The sequence below is a fragment of the Procambarus clarkii genome, chromosome 24 (assembly GCF_040958095.1).
Source record: "Procambarus clarkii isolate CNS0578487 chromosome 24, FALCON_Pclarkii_2.0, whole genome shotgun sequence".
NCBI classification, from domain to species: domain Eukaryota; kingdom Metazoa; phylum Arthropoda; class Malacostraca; order Decapoda; family Cambaridae; genus Procambarus; species Procambarus clarkii.
Window position 1 is genome coordinate 2202599 of NC_091173.1, and position 13854 is coordinate 2216452.

Consider the following 13854-nt stretch of genomic DNA (forward strand, 5'->3'; position numbering starts at 1 on the left):
TTATTTGTATTTGTTCTCAACACTTTTTATTCTTTATGCTCAATTAGTATTAAGTTCTAGATATTAATGTTTTTCTTGCCCGAAACGCATTGCGTAATAGTGGCTTTAGGCATTGTATGTACTAGCTCTATCTATATATCAATCCATTAATGTAACATCACTTGTATGTATATACCTTACCTGAATAAACATCTGAATCTGAATCTGAATCTGAATCTGATTTGGTTATATTTATGTTATGCTTCACCTCCGTTCTCTTAATGTAATAATGGTTATATATGCACGCCGATTGTATACCCTTATTTTGTACCTGCAGTTATCACGTGCCATGCCTTGCCCCTATTCAGGTGACCTGGACAGGGGGGTGGCCCCCACGTTGCCTGGGGCACGGTACACTCCAGCAGATGGCGGCGTCGAAGCGTCGTCGGGAACGTCGTATATTTAATGATATCCCGTTCTTTGCCTTCCTAAGACAATGTAAATTAAGATTTTTACACCTTTATTGGAAGGTTTCTTATTTTGTACTGGCAGACATCTCGCGACATGCCTTGCCCTTCCTCTTAATTACGTTCTACATTTCAGCACTAACATGCCTCCTGCTTTCAGATTACCACGGATTCCTTTTCCCTAACAGCCTACCTTAATTTACTCCGACAGTTGATGCTTTGCTCATGTCGCATGTTTATTTTTGCGTTGCTGTGTTCAGTATGTTTGTTCATTTTTCCTTGCCTTACGTCATTAAGTAAAGTCAGCCAGGATGTGCTATTTGCAGAGTTACTAATTAAATTATTAAGTAAAGTCAGCCAGGACGTGCTATTTGCAGAGTTACCATGTAATTATTAAGTAGCCAGCCAGGATGTGCTGTTTGCAGAGTTCCTACGTAAATTATTAAGTAAAGTCAGCCAGGTTGTGCTATTTGCAGTCCCTAAGTAAATTATTAAGTAAAAGTCAGCCAGGATGTGCTATTTGCAGAGTTACTAAGTAAATTATTAAGTAAAGTCAGCCAGGATGTGCTATTTGCAGAGTTACTAAGTAAATTATTAAGTAAAGTCAGCCTGGATGTGCTATTTGCAGAGTTACTAAGTAAATTATTAAGTAAAGTCAGCCAGGATGTGCTATTTGCAGAGTTACTATGTAATTATTAAGTAGAGTCAGCCAGGATGTGCTGTTTGCAGAGTTCCTAAGTAGATTATTAAGTAAAGTTAGCCAGGATGTGCTATTTGCAGAGTTACTAAGTAATTTATTAAGTAGAGTCAGCCAGGATGTGCTATTTGCAGAGTTACTAAGTAAATTATTAAGTAAAGTCAGCCAGGATGTGCTATTTGCAGAGTTACTAATTACTAGTCTTTTGCTGGGTTACCTTTATGCTTCTCCCCTTCCTGTCTAGGCATGTTTAGGTATGGCCAGCGGTGCGCGAGCCGCGGCTTATCGGTTGCCCCCCCCCCCCCGGGTCCCTGTTTACTCGGTCTCGCCCGCTTACTTCCGCATTCTTCCACCCCATTCTACGTTATCGCCTCTCGCTTTTGGGCCTATGTCCTTTCTCAGACCGGGTTGTGTACCGTCCAGCGCGCCTCGGCGACGTTATCTTCTCTTCGGCCCTCTGTCATTTCCGCCCCCCCCCCCCCCCCAGCCGTGCGGGCTCGCCTGTGCGAAACGTCCCCTTGGTTCCTCCTACGTCTGCGTGTCTGTTAATTTTGTTATTGTTGGACTCGCAATTTGATTTGTATTTATTACGGAAAAATTTTTCTCCCGCAATTTACTCTTCGTTTAAGTTTCACGTTCAATTTGTTATTAAGGGACTTTCAATTAGGATTTGTATTAATCTATTGCTTTGCCTCTGTGCCTTTAAGTTATTTTCAGCTAAGGTACGCTAGTTGCAGTGCATTCGGGTGGCCCCCCCCCCCACAATTTTTTTTTTCTCCTCCGGTTATTTCGTCCTATTACACTCGTTTCCCTCATTATATATTCTATTCTGATTTTTGTGCATTATATCTGACCACCCATTCTTCATCGTATCGACAGTACATCAAGTTACATTTGGATGCTACCGAGAAGTTTAGCATGGCCTCGCGCACGGTGTCATGCAATAAACTGGCCATTCGGCCTTCCTTTCGGCAAGCTCAAGCCAGTCAGTTAGCATGACGTCGGCCAGCTTGTGGTTGGCCAGCGCAGCCAGCATGCTGTTGGCCATAGGTCGCTAACGTTCTTTGGCCATCCGGCCTTCTGGGCTATTTTACTCTTCTTGTTCCTTCGCCATTGTTGTTTCCTACTACGTAATAGTATTCTATTTAATTTTACCTCATCTATCATTAGGTTAGGGGCCCCTTACCTCCAACCGCTATTCCTTCCACTGCGCTCTGCCCGCTTGGCGCTCAATGCCGGTTTCTTCTGTTCCCTTTATTCGCAGCCACGACAAGCCGGAACCCCCCCCCCCCCCCCATTCACACCCTACTGCGGCGAGGAAGAGAACGCGAGCCGGATATTCCTCTGATCACCATCAACGCACGCAGCGGTGCCGGGATGCAGCCGCCCAGGGCCTACGTTAATACTATTATCTTCTCTTTATTTGCTGGGCTATATGGCAGTATTAATATTATTCCGTATCGTTACTGTCATTCCAGTATTATTTTATTAAAATATAAATTGTTATTATGGTTTGGCGTTGCTTTCTTAATTTCTTCCATTCTGCGGCACTTGCCGTCATCTGTTATTTACGATATTACATTGTATTCTTCATTGTACGATTATTTACGACATTGTATTCTTATTATTATCCTTATTACAGTTACTGAATGGCAGCTCCCTGCCGTCGATTTCACTTTGCTCCTGTTCTAAAGATGTTGCCGAAGTTCACGGCGTACTAGCTGCGGCTCGCAGACGCTCATTGACAACACAAGACTACACTCAGCGGCCACTCAAGGCAGACTCCTTGGCTTCTATCCAGCCCAATCACCCGCCTGGAGGCAGAGATGGGATAGAGACCAAGGGTAATGTTCCCCGCTCACATTCTACATCCGATTAGGACACAAGCATGTTATAGATTTGGCTTTAAGAATTGGTTCTTATTCCATTTTATTGTTTATGTATATGTTGCTTAGTTGTTATACCCTTTCTTGGTATATGTATTGTTTATATTCAAGATTTATAGTGTTTCGTCTTACCCTATTATAGTTGCTTTGTGCCTCCTTGCTGTTCTCCTACCGGTTTTCTCCCACCTTTGCTCTTAGCAAAGGTACTTCCCCCTTCCATTTGCTGGAAGATTCTTAGATTTGTTAGCCCCCCTTCATTGCTACAGTATAATTATTCGGATGCTCTTTATTCATCCAGGATTGTTAATTAAGGTTTCTCTTAATTCCTGCTGCCGGGCTCCCTCCCCCGTTTTTCGTCTCCGTATTGATTCAGCTAGGGTTTCCCTCTCGTCTGTGCTCTTGCCTGTCACGATAACACTGCACGCCGCTTCTGCCCACCCTTACTGCCTTATATCTTTCAGCCCGGGGGAGGTGAGCTACGCGACAAAAAATCGACGCACGCTCCGACTGGACCAGGTATCGCTTACATGGTCAGGAATCAACACTCTTCGGATCCTACAAGCACAGATCCTACAAGCGCTCCTGTCACCAGGCGAGATTTCTCCAGGATCCTACGCGCTGCCCTCTCGGCGCTAGGCTTGACTTCAGATGACTACGCTCCGCACCCAGCTGTCTCGGGACGGGCTCGCCACATCAGAAATAATGGCAAACGGCAGGCGGAAGAGTAGTGCTCACATCCTACGTCAGACGGGACGTTGTTGCTCTGCTACATTGAGTGCCTCACGCGGCCAGCTGGCACTCGCCCTTCGGGGGGGGGGGTCCGGCCGCTGGCCTGCGGTGGGGGTGCAGCGCCGGTCCCCAAGTGTCCCGCTGTCCGCAGCTAATACTTTGCCCAGTCTAGGTGCAAGTAAGCCCTACTTGTAGTCACACCCCCTTCTCCTTATCCATTAGGTCTTTTACGGCCTCTTGGCCGGGTACATTACGTGTTATGTGGTCTCTCACTTATTAGTTATTCTTTGTGTCCTGCCTGTTATATCCTAGTGTTATATAATTACTACACATTTGCACTCGGCCTTAATTCTAGTACCAGTTAACCTTTAGGTTTCTGCAGAATTAGTTTCCATGTCACTATAGGCTAAGGTCTCATACTTACTACGGGTGTACCTTTTAAGTTAAATCTAGTCCTTGGAATTGTTACTGTTAATTCTTACTTTATATATTTACTTTATATATTTACTTTATATATTTTAATATAAACGTTATATATTCCTTAAATTATATTTGAAACTTTGTATATTTACATGTTCAATATTAAGTTTTATATAATATCAACTTTGTTAAGTCTATAATATAAACCGTGTTTAATATAAACTTTATATAATTACTTACTTTATGTGAACTTTATATATTTACATGTTCTGCAGAATTTAATCTTCAATAAACTTTAACGCCCCATACTGCCAGTATCTTTCTCCCCCTGGTCAGAAAATGGTCACTGCTTGCATCACAAGCGGGGATGTTTCTGGCGGGGGAGAAAGAAACAATTGCGCAGCGCGTCCCGCGGCGTTGCGCGGGCAGTTTGGGGCCGTATAAATACGGGCGCACAATGGGGCTCCGCCTCACTCCGCCTGCCCTCGCCGCTGCCCTCGCAAAACCCCACCCTCCCCCCCTTTGCAAGCGGCTGCTTTTGTACCCCCGTCATGCTTTGCACAGTTGTCCCGATTGTCTCCCCACTGCATGTGGGAAGGGGGGTGCAGCGCCGGTCCCCAAGTGTCCCGCTGTCCGCAGCTAATACTTTGCCCAGTCTAGGTGCTAGTAAGCCCTACTTGTAGTCACACCCCCTTCTCCTTATCCATTAGGTCTTTTACGGCCTCTTGGCCGGGTACATTACGTGTTATGTGGTCTCTCACTTATTAGTTATTCTTTGTGTCCTGCCTGTTATATCCTAGTGTTATATAATTACTACACATTTGCACTCGGCCTTAATTCTAGTACCAGTTAACCTTTAGGTTTCTGCAGAATTAGTTTCCATGTCACTATAGGCTAAGGTCTCATACTTACTACGGGTGTACCTTTTAAGTTAAATCTAGTCCTTGGAATTGTTACTGTTAATTCTTACTTTATATATTTACTTTATATATTTACTTTATATATTTTAATATAACGTTATATATTCCTTAAATTATATTTGAAACTTTGTATATTTACATGTTCAATATTAAGTTTTATATAATATCAACTTTGTTAAGTCTATAATATAAACCGTGTTTAATATAAACTTTATATAATTACTTACTTTATGTGAACTTTATATATTTACATGTTCTGCAGAATTTAATCTTCAATAAACTTTAACGCCCCATACTGCCAGTATCTTTCTCCCCCTGGTCAGAAAGTTGCCCGAAACGCTTTGCGTAATAGTGGCTTTAGGCATTGTATGTACTAGCTCTATCTATTAATCCAACAAACTTTGTAAAATCTCTTGTATGTATGTACCTTACCTAAATAAACATTTATTTATTTATTTATATAAGTTCGACGACTGGATCACTGTATAGAAGGTTGATATGCCAGCAAACACTTTCCAGAGAGCAATATATCTTGGATAAGTCGCTCCACGACAGTGTTGCTTGGACCATCGACTTAAATAAATAAATAAATAAATATGTTTATTCAGGTAAGGTACATACATACAAGTGATGTTACATTAATGGATTGATATATAGATAGAGCTAGTACATACAATGCCTAAAGGCGCCACTATTACGCAATGCGTTTCGGGCAGGAAAAACATTAATATCTAGAACTTAATACTAATTGAGCATAAAGAATAAAAAGTGTTGAGAACAAATACAAATAAAGATAAAAAAAAAGGGGAACATGACTGAAAAAGCAGCACAAATACAATAGGTTGACAAACAGTGTTGATTAAAAAAAAAATAAAAAAAAAAACAGACATGGGTTGACAATAGAGGAGTGAGGTAGGTTACAGGGAATTTATTAGGTAGTGTTTAGTTTTTATCTTAAACTGGTTGAGAGAGGTACAGTCTTTAATATGGTTGGGAAGGTCATTCCACATTTCTGATCAGGGGGAGAAAGATACTGGCAGTATGGGGGCTTTAAATTTATTGAAGATTAAATTCTGCAGAACATGTAAATATATAAAGTTTCAAATATATAAAGTAAGTAAATATATAAAGTTTATATTAAACACGGTTTATATTATTGACATATAAACAAAGTTTATATTATATTAAACTTAATATTGAACATGTAAATATATAAAGTTTCGAATATATAAAGTAAGTAATATATAAAGTTTATATTAAAATATATAAAGTAAATATATAAAGTAAGAATTAACAGTAACAATTCCAAGTCCGAGGACTAGATTTAACTTAAAAGGTACACCCGTAGTAAGTATGAGACCTTAGCCTATAGTGACATGGAAACTAATTCTGCAGAAACCTAAAGGTTAACTGGTACTAGAATTAAGGCCGAGTGCAAATGTGTAGTAATTATATAACACTAGGATATAACAGGCAGGACACAAAGTTTAGTTAGTTTAGTTCATTTATTATGCACCCCATACCCATCTTGTGGGCGGTAGTGGAAAGGGTTACAGAGGCACATAATGGGCTCAGGGACTGAACCCCACAATTCATTTAGCTAAGCAAGTTACAATCTTGATGAGCTAGTTACAAAATTCAATATAAGTCATCACATCAACAATGGGTTCGAGATCGACCTCAAGTACAGGTTCTAAATTAAGCAACTGACATATGTGGAGAGCTAGTGTCAAAATTTATATGTTTGTCCTGCACACCGCCCCCCATCCAGTGGGCAGCGGTGGATAGGTTACAATCACTTAGTTACTACCTACAGTTAGCAAACTGGGGATATTTGGCTAAAATTTCTGGTAGCAGATCATTTTGAATGAAATATTGACACATCGCTGGAACATTGGTTATAGAATTGTCTCTAAATTCACGTATCTTTTCGCACTCCATCACATAGTGACGGAGGGTGTGCGAATAATTTTGTTGACACAGTTTACATTTGGTCAGGTCTACATCAGCAGATAATGAGAATTCCCAGAGATACTTGTAACCGAGTCTAAGCCGAGTAGTAGTAACATCTAGAAGTCTGCTGATTTTATTGGATGAACCATAGATGTGTGGCTCCTCTTGCATGATAGTATGATGATAGATGGAATTACTGGTGTCAATTTCACTTTGCCTCAGATCTACAAGATCTTGTTGAAGTTCTCGGTGTACTGCTGCTCTCAGATTGCTCATTGACAATCCAAGGTTACACTCGACGGCTCCTTTAAAGGCAGATTCTTTGGCTAACTTATCAGCTCTATCATGCATTCGGAGGCCAACATGAGATGGAGACCACATGAAATGGACTCTGTTACCATCCTTAATAATTTTGTTGTATTTGTGTCTAGCTTCGGACACGAGCATGTTACAGTTATGTCTTAAAGAGTTGAGAGCATTTAAGGATGATAAGGAGTCACTTACAATTAATGTATCAAGTTTTGAGACTTGTACACATTTCAGTGCAAGGATCAAGGCAAATAGTTCAGTCTGAAGGGTAGAGGCCCAGTTGTTTATACGGACTCCCCACTCAAAGTATAGGCCATCGCCCATTGTCAGGACAACTGCACTTCCAGCTGCACCCGTGGTGCGGTGTAGGGAACCATCAGTGTATATAATTTGAGAGAGAGAATGCTCTGTGGACAGAGCATCAATATGGCTTAAGGCGTTGAGCTTTGCCTCAAGACGAAGCTTGGGCTGATCTCTAATTTGCTTCTCGGGTGGAAAGGGAGGGATTAAAACTGGAAAGGGTGTAACCTCCCACGGTGCAGGAAAGTGCCGTTGTTGTTTCTCTTGGTACAAATCATGAACCCCATACATTCTGAGTTGAGTTCCAGTTTTTGTTATCCATTTGGAACAATGCTGATCTTCAATAAAGAAATTCTGGAGGGCTTCTGTGCAAGGATTAGGATGAGTTAGCCTAAGCATTTTTATACCAATTTGACAGTTAATTTCAGTAACACGATCAACAACGCTCAGAATATTAAGTTCCTTTCTCATATTAAGTATCTTTGTGGTACGAGGGCACCCAAGGATTATCCTCAAGGCTTCGTTCTGCAATTTTTCAAGCCCTCCAAGCTTTCTTTCAGGCATCAAAACAAGCAGAGGTGCAGCATAATCCACTAAAGATCTGATGTATGCAAAGTACATCATTTTGACAATTCTGACATTGGCACCATAGCCTGAGTGATAACCTGCAACAGCCTTGAGAGCTCGGAGCCTCTCTTTAAACTGACGACAGAGTCTGAATACAACAGGACCATACAGTGGCACCTCAAGGCCAAGGTATTTGAATCTGTTAACATAGTCAAGCTGGGAGCCATCAGACAGTTGCATCTTGCGAACAGCTCCTCCCTGCCTGGGTGGGCGCCGATTGTGCATCTTAGTTGTCTCTGCTGAGATAATTAAACCTAGGTCCTGACATGAGTCTAATACAGAGTTAAGAGTGTTCTGCGTGTTAGCATACCCAGTGGTGTGTATCATTATATCATCAGCATAGCTAATGATGTGGACGTTTGGTTTGCTCGGTATAGAGTTTAACAGCGTGTTTATTAAGATATTAAATAAGGTAGGACTGAGGACACCACCCTGCGGGGTGCCTAGTTCAAAGTCTCTTGTTACACTTCTATGCCCCTGGAAAAATACAGATGACTTCCTGTTGGATAAGTAACCCCTGATCCAACAAAGAAGCCGACCACCAATATTCATTCTTGCAAGCTCACTCAAGATAACATGTCTATTTGCAATATCAAAGGCACACTTAAGATCTAGGAAGGTGGTATATGACTTTTCAGTGTGCAGGGGTAAGAAAGGTGGTGATGCAATGATGCACACTCCTTCCATGCATGAAGCCATATATCTGGGGGAATAGCATGGTTCTTATTCTATGGAGGAGACGGTTGAGGACCATTCTCTCGAATGTTTTGCAAATGCAGCTAGTAAGGGAAATTGGGCGGAAAGCATTCTCTTGATTTGGCTTGGGAATTGGAATGATTATACTGTTGGTCCAAGAGTTAGGAAGCTCCCCAGTAACATAGCTCATATTATACACAAAGAATAACTAATAAGTGAGAGACCACATAACACGTAATGTACCCGGTCAAGAGGCCGTAAAAGACCTAATGAATAAGGAGAAGGGGGTGTGACTACAAGTAGGGCTTACTAGCACCTAGACTGGGCAAAGTATTAGCTGCGGACAGCGGGACACTTGGGGACCGGCGCTGCACCCCCCTTCCCACATGCAGTGGGGAGAAAAGGGGACAACTGTGCAAAGCATGACGGGGGTACAAAGACAGCCGCTTGCAAAGGGGAGGTGGGTGGGCTTTAACTGGTATTACTTTGCCCAGTCTAAATGCTAGTAAGCCCTACTTGTAGTCACACCCCCTTCTCCTTATCCATTAGGTCTTTTACGGCCTCTTGGCCGGGTACATTACGTGTTATGTGGTCTCTCACTTATTAGTTATTCTTTGTGTCCTGCCTGTTATATCCTAGTGTTATATAATTACTACACATTTGCACTCGGCCTTAATTCTAGTACCAGTTAACCTTTAGGTTTCTGCAGAATTAGTTTCCATGTCACTATAGGCTAAGGTCTCATACTTACTACGGGTGTACCTTTTAAGTTAAATCTAGTCCTCGGACTTGGAATTGTTACTGTTAATTCTTACTTTATATATTTACTTTATATATTTTAATATAAACATTATATATTTACTTAATTTATATTTGAAACTTTATATATTTACATGTTCAATATTAAGTTTTATATAATATCAACTTTGTTATAAGTCTATAATATAAACCGTGTTTAATATAAACTTTATATAATTACTTACTTCATTTGAACTTTATATATTTACATGTTCTGCAGAATTTAATCTTCAATAAACTTCAACGCCCCATACTGCCAGTATCTTTCTCCCCCTGGTCAGAAAATATTAATACCACCATATAGCCCAGCAAATAAGGGAAGATAATAGTATTAACGTAGGCCCTGGGCGGCTGCATCCCGGCACCGCTGCGTGCGTTGATGGTGATCAGAGGAATATCCGGCTCGCGTTCTCTTCCTCGCCGCAGTAGGGTGTGAAGGGGGGGGGGGGGTTCCGGCTTGTCGTGGCTGCGAAAAAAGGGAACAGAAGAAGCCGACGTTGTGCACCAAGCGGGCAGAGCGCAGGGGAAGGAATAGCGGTTGGAGGTAAGGGCCCCTAACCTAATGATAGATGAGGTTAAATTAAATAAAATACTATTACGTAGTAGGAAACAACAATGGCGAAGGAACAAGAAGAGTAAATTAGCCCAGAAGGTCGGATGGCCAAAGAACGTTAGCGACCGTATGGCCAAAGAACGTTAGCGACCGTATGGCCAACAACATGCTGGCTGCTGCTGGCCAACAACATGCTAACTGACTGGCTTGAGCTTGCCGAAAGGAAGGCCGCATGGCCAGTTTTTGCATGACACCGTGCGCGGCCATGCTAAACTTCTCGGTAGCATCCAAATGTATCTTAATGTACTGTCGATACGAAGAAGAATGGGTGGTCAAATATAATGCACAATATTTAGAATATATAATGAGGGGAAACGAGTGTAATAGGACGAAATAACCGGAGGAAAAAATGTGGGGGGGGGGGACCCCACCCGAATGCACTGCAACTAGCGTACCCTAGCTGAAATTAACTTAAAGGCACAGAGGCAAAGCAATAGATTAATACAAATCCTAATTGAAAGTCCCTTAATATAACAAATTGAACGTGAAGCTTAAGCAAAGTGTAAATTGCGGGAAAAATTTGCCGTAATAAATACAAGTCAAATTGCGAGTCCACCAATAACAAATTTAACAGATAAGCAGACGAAGGAGGACCAAGGAGACGTTTCCCACAGGCGAGCCCGCACGGCTGTGGGGGGGGGGGGCGGAAATGACAGAGGGCCGAAGAGAAGATAACGTCGCCGAGGCGCGCTGGACGGCACACAACCCGGTCTGAGAAAGGACATAGGCCCAAAAGCGAGAGGCGATAACGTAGAATGGGATGGAAGAATGCGGAAGTAAGAGGGCGAGACCGAGTAAACAGGGAACCAGGGGGGGGGGGGGCAACCGATAAGCCGCGGCTCGCGCACCGCTGGCCATACCTAAACATCCTAGACAGGAAGGGGAGAAGCATAAAAGTAAGCCGGCAAAAGAGACAAGCAGCTGACAAAGCATAGCCTGCAGGAGGCGAATGAGCAGGGGAAGGCTGACGAACAGGCCCAAATAACTTAAAGCAAGGGCAAGAGGCCCGTAACACAGCAACGAGCCCGACGCGTCTGAAATTACCCAAATCATAAAGGCAAAGCTCTAGTAAACACCCGAAGGAGACCAAGAAATTACTAAGCAACAGAAAGAAAAGTTAACCAACCCAATGAAAAAATACCCCAGAGAAGGGGGGGAAAAAGTAGCCTGAATAAACAAGCAAGAAGCAAGGGGCCCGCAACCCCCGAAAGCAAGGCAAACTAGCAGACCTTACAGACGTAGAAGCAACAAGCGTAGTTGAACGACAGAGGAACCGGGGGAAGAACATAACTAACAGCGAGAGCGAGGCGTAAACGAGAATAAAAGAAAGGAACCCAACAACTGCAGGGCCAGAAGCATAAAGCAAGAGGCGAGGGCCCACAACTGCACCTCGCGCATCCTGGCTGCCTTGAAAACAACGGCGAAGGAAAGGGGACTACTAACTGTAGACACTGCCAAGGAAACAAAAGATGGCAGAGACAAAGATAACGTAAGCTAAATGTAACATTTCGCCCTATAGTAAAAAATGTTTTTATAACAAACATAAAGGATGCACGACACAAATGTAACCAAATAAGTAACAGGGATTAAATAGTGGGCGAATGGGACATTTCGCCCTATAATAAATAGATAACAAATTTAATGACAAACATAAATGATGCACAGCACAAATGTTACCAAATAAGTAAGATGTATTAAATTGTGGTAGGCTAAATGGAACATTTCGCCCTAGAATAAATAAAACCAATTTTACATTAAGAAAACGGAGAAGAAGCATAACAAAATATAACCAATAAGTAACGTGAATAAACTGCAAGAGCTAAGCATAAACTACTGTAACTACCGAGGAAACTAGGCAAAAGTGCAGGGCCAGGAGACGTGAGCTAAATTAAGGGCCCGCGAATACTGCTAATAGCACATCCTGTCTGACTTTACTTAATAATTCTTAGGAACTCTGCGAATAGCACATCCTGGCTGACTTTACTTAATAATTTACTTAGTAACTCTGCAACTAGCACTGCCTGGCTGACTTTACTTAATAATTTACTTACTAACTCTGCAAATAGCACATCCTGGCTGACTTTACTTAATAATTTACTTAGTAACTCTGCAACTAGCACTGCCTGGCTGACTTTACTTAATAATTTACTTACTAACTCTGCAAATATCACATCCTGGCTGACTTTACTTAATAATTTACTTAGTAACTCTGCAACTAGCACTACCTGTCTGACTTTACTTAATAATTTACTTAGTAACTCTGCAAATATCACATCCGGCTGACTTTACTTAATGACGTAAGGCAGGGTAATAGTGGGCAAGCGTACTGAACACAGCAACGCAAAATTAAACATGCGACATGAGCAACGCATCAACTGTCGGAGTAAATTAAGGAGGCTGTTTGGGAGAGTCCGTGGTAACCTGAAACCGGAGGCATGTTAGTGCTGAAATGTAGAACATAATTATGAATAGGGCAAGGCATGGCACGTGGTATCTGCAAGTACAAAATAAGGGTATACAATCGGCGTGGATATATAGCCATTTTACATTAAGAGAACGGAGGTGAAGCATAACATAAATATAACCAAATAAGCAACGTGAATAACTGCAAGAGCCAAGCGAAAATACTGTAACTACTGAGGAAACGGCAAAATGCAGGGCCAGGGAACGTAAAGCAAATTAAGGGCCCGCAAATACTGCAAAGAGCACCTCCTGGCTGACTTTACTTAATAAATTACTTATAACTCTGCAAATAGGACATCCTGGCTGACTTTACTTAATGACGTAAGACAAGGAAAAAGTGAACAAGCATACTGTATCACGGCGAACGCGAAAAATTTGAACATGCGACATGCACAAGGCTACGAATGCATGAGTAAATTAAGTTAGGCTGGTGGCAAAATGAATCCGAGGTGATCTGAAAGCAGAGGCATGTCAGTGCTGAAATGTAGAACATAAATATGAATAAGGGCAAGGCATGTCGCGAGATGTCTGCAAGTACAAAATAAGAAACCTTCCGTATAAAGTGTGAGAAAGTCTTAATTTACATTGTCTTAGGAAGGCAAAGAATGGGAATCATTAAATATACGACGTTCCCGACGACGCTTCGACGCCGCCATCTGCTGGAGGATACCGTGCCCCAGGCAACATGGGGGCCACCCCCCTGTCCAGGGCACGGCCCCTGGAACTGGACGCCGAGGACTTAACAGACATAACGAAGTCATCCTGGATTGCCGGCGGCAACGCCGAACCCAGGGCCTGTGGTGCGTACCGTTAGACGTAAACCTGCAGGCGTCGTCGAGCTGATCTCGGGTCCTTGCTCCAACGCCGGCGTCTCCCTCCGACGATGAAGAACAACAGACGACACAAGGCGGACGGGCAGGCGGACGAACGCTGAACTTACAACGTAGGAGGAATCCCTGCTACAACGGACGTGCAGGGCGCTTAAGACAAACACACC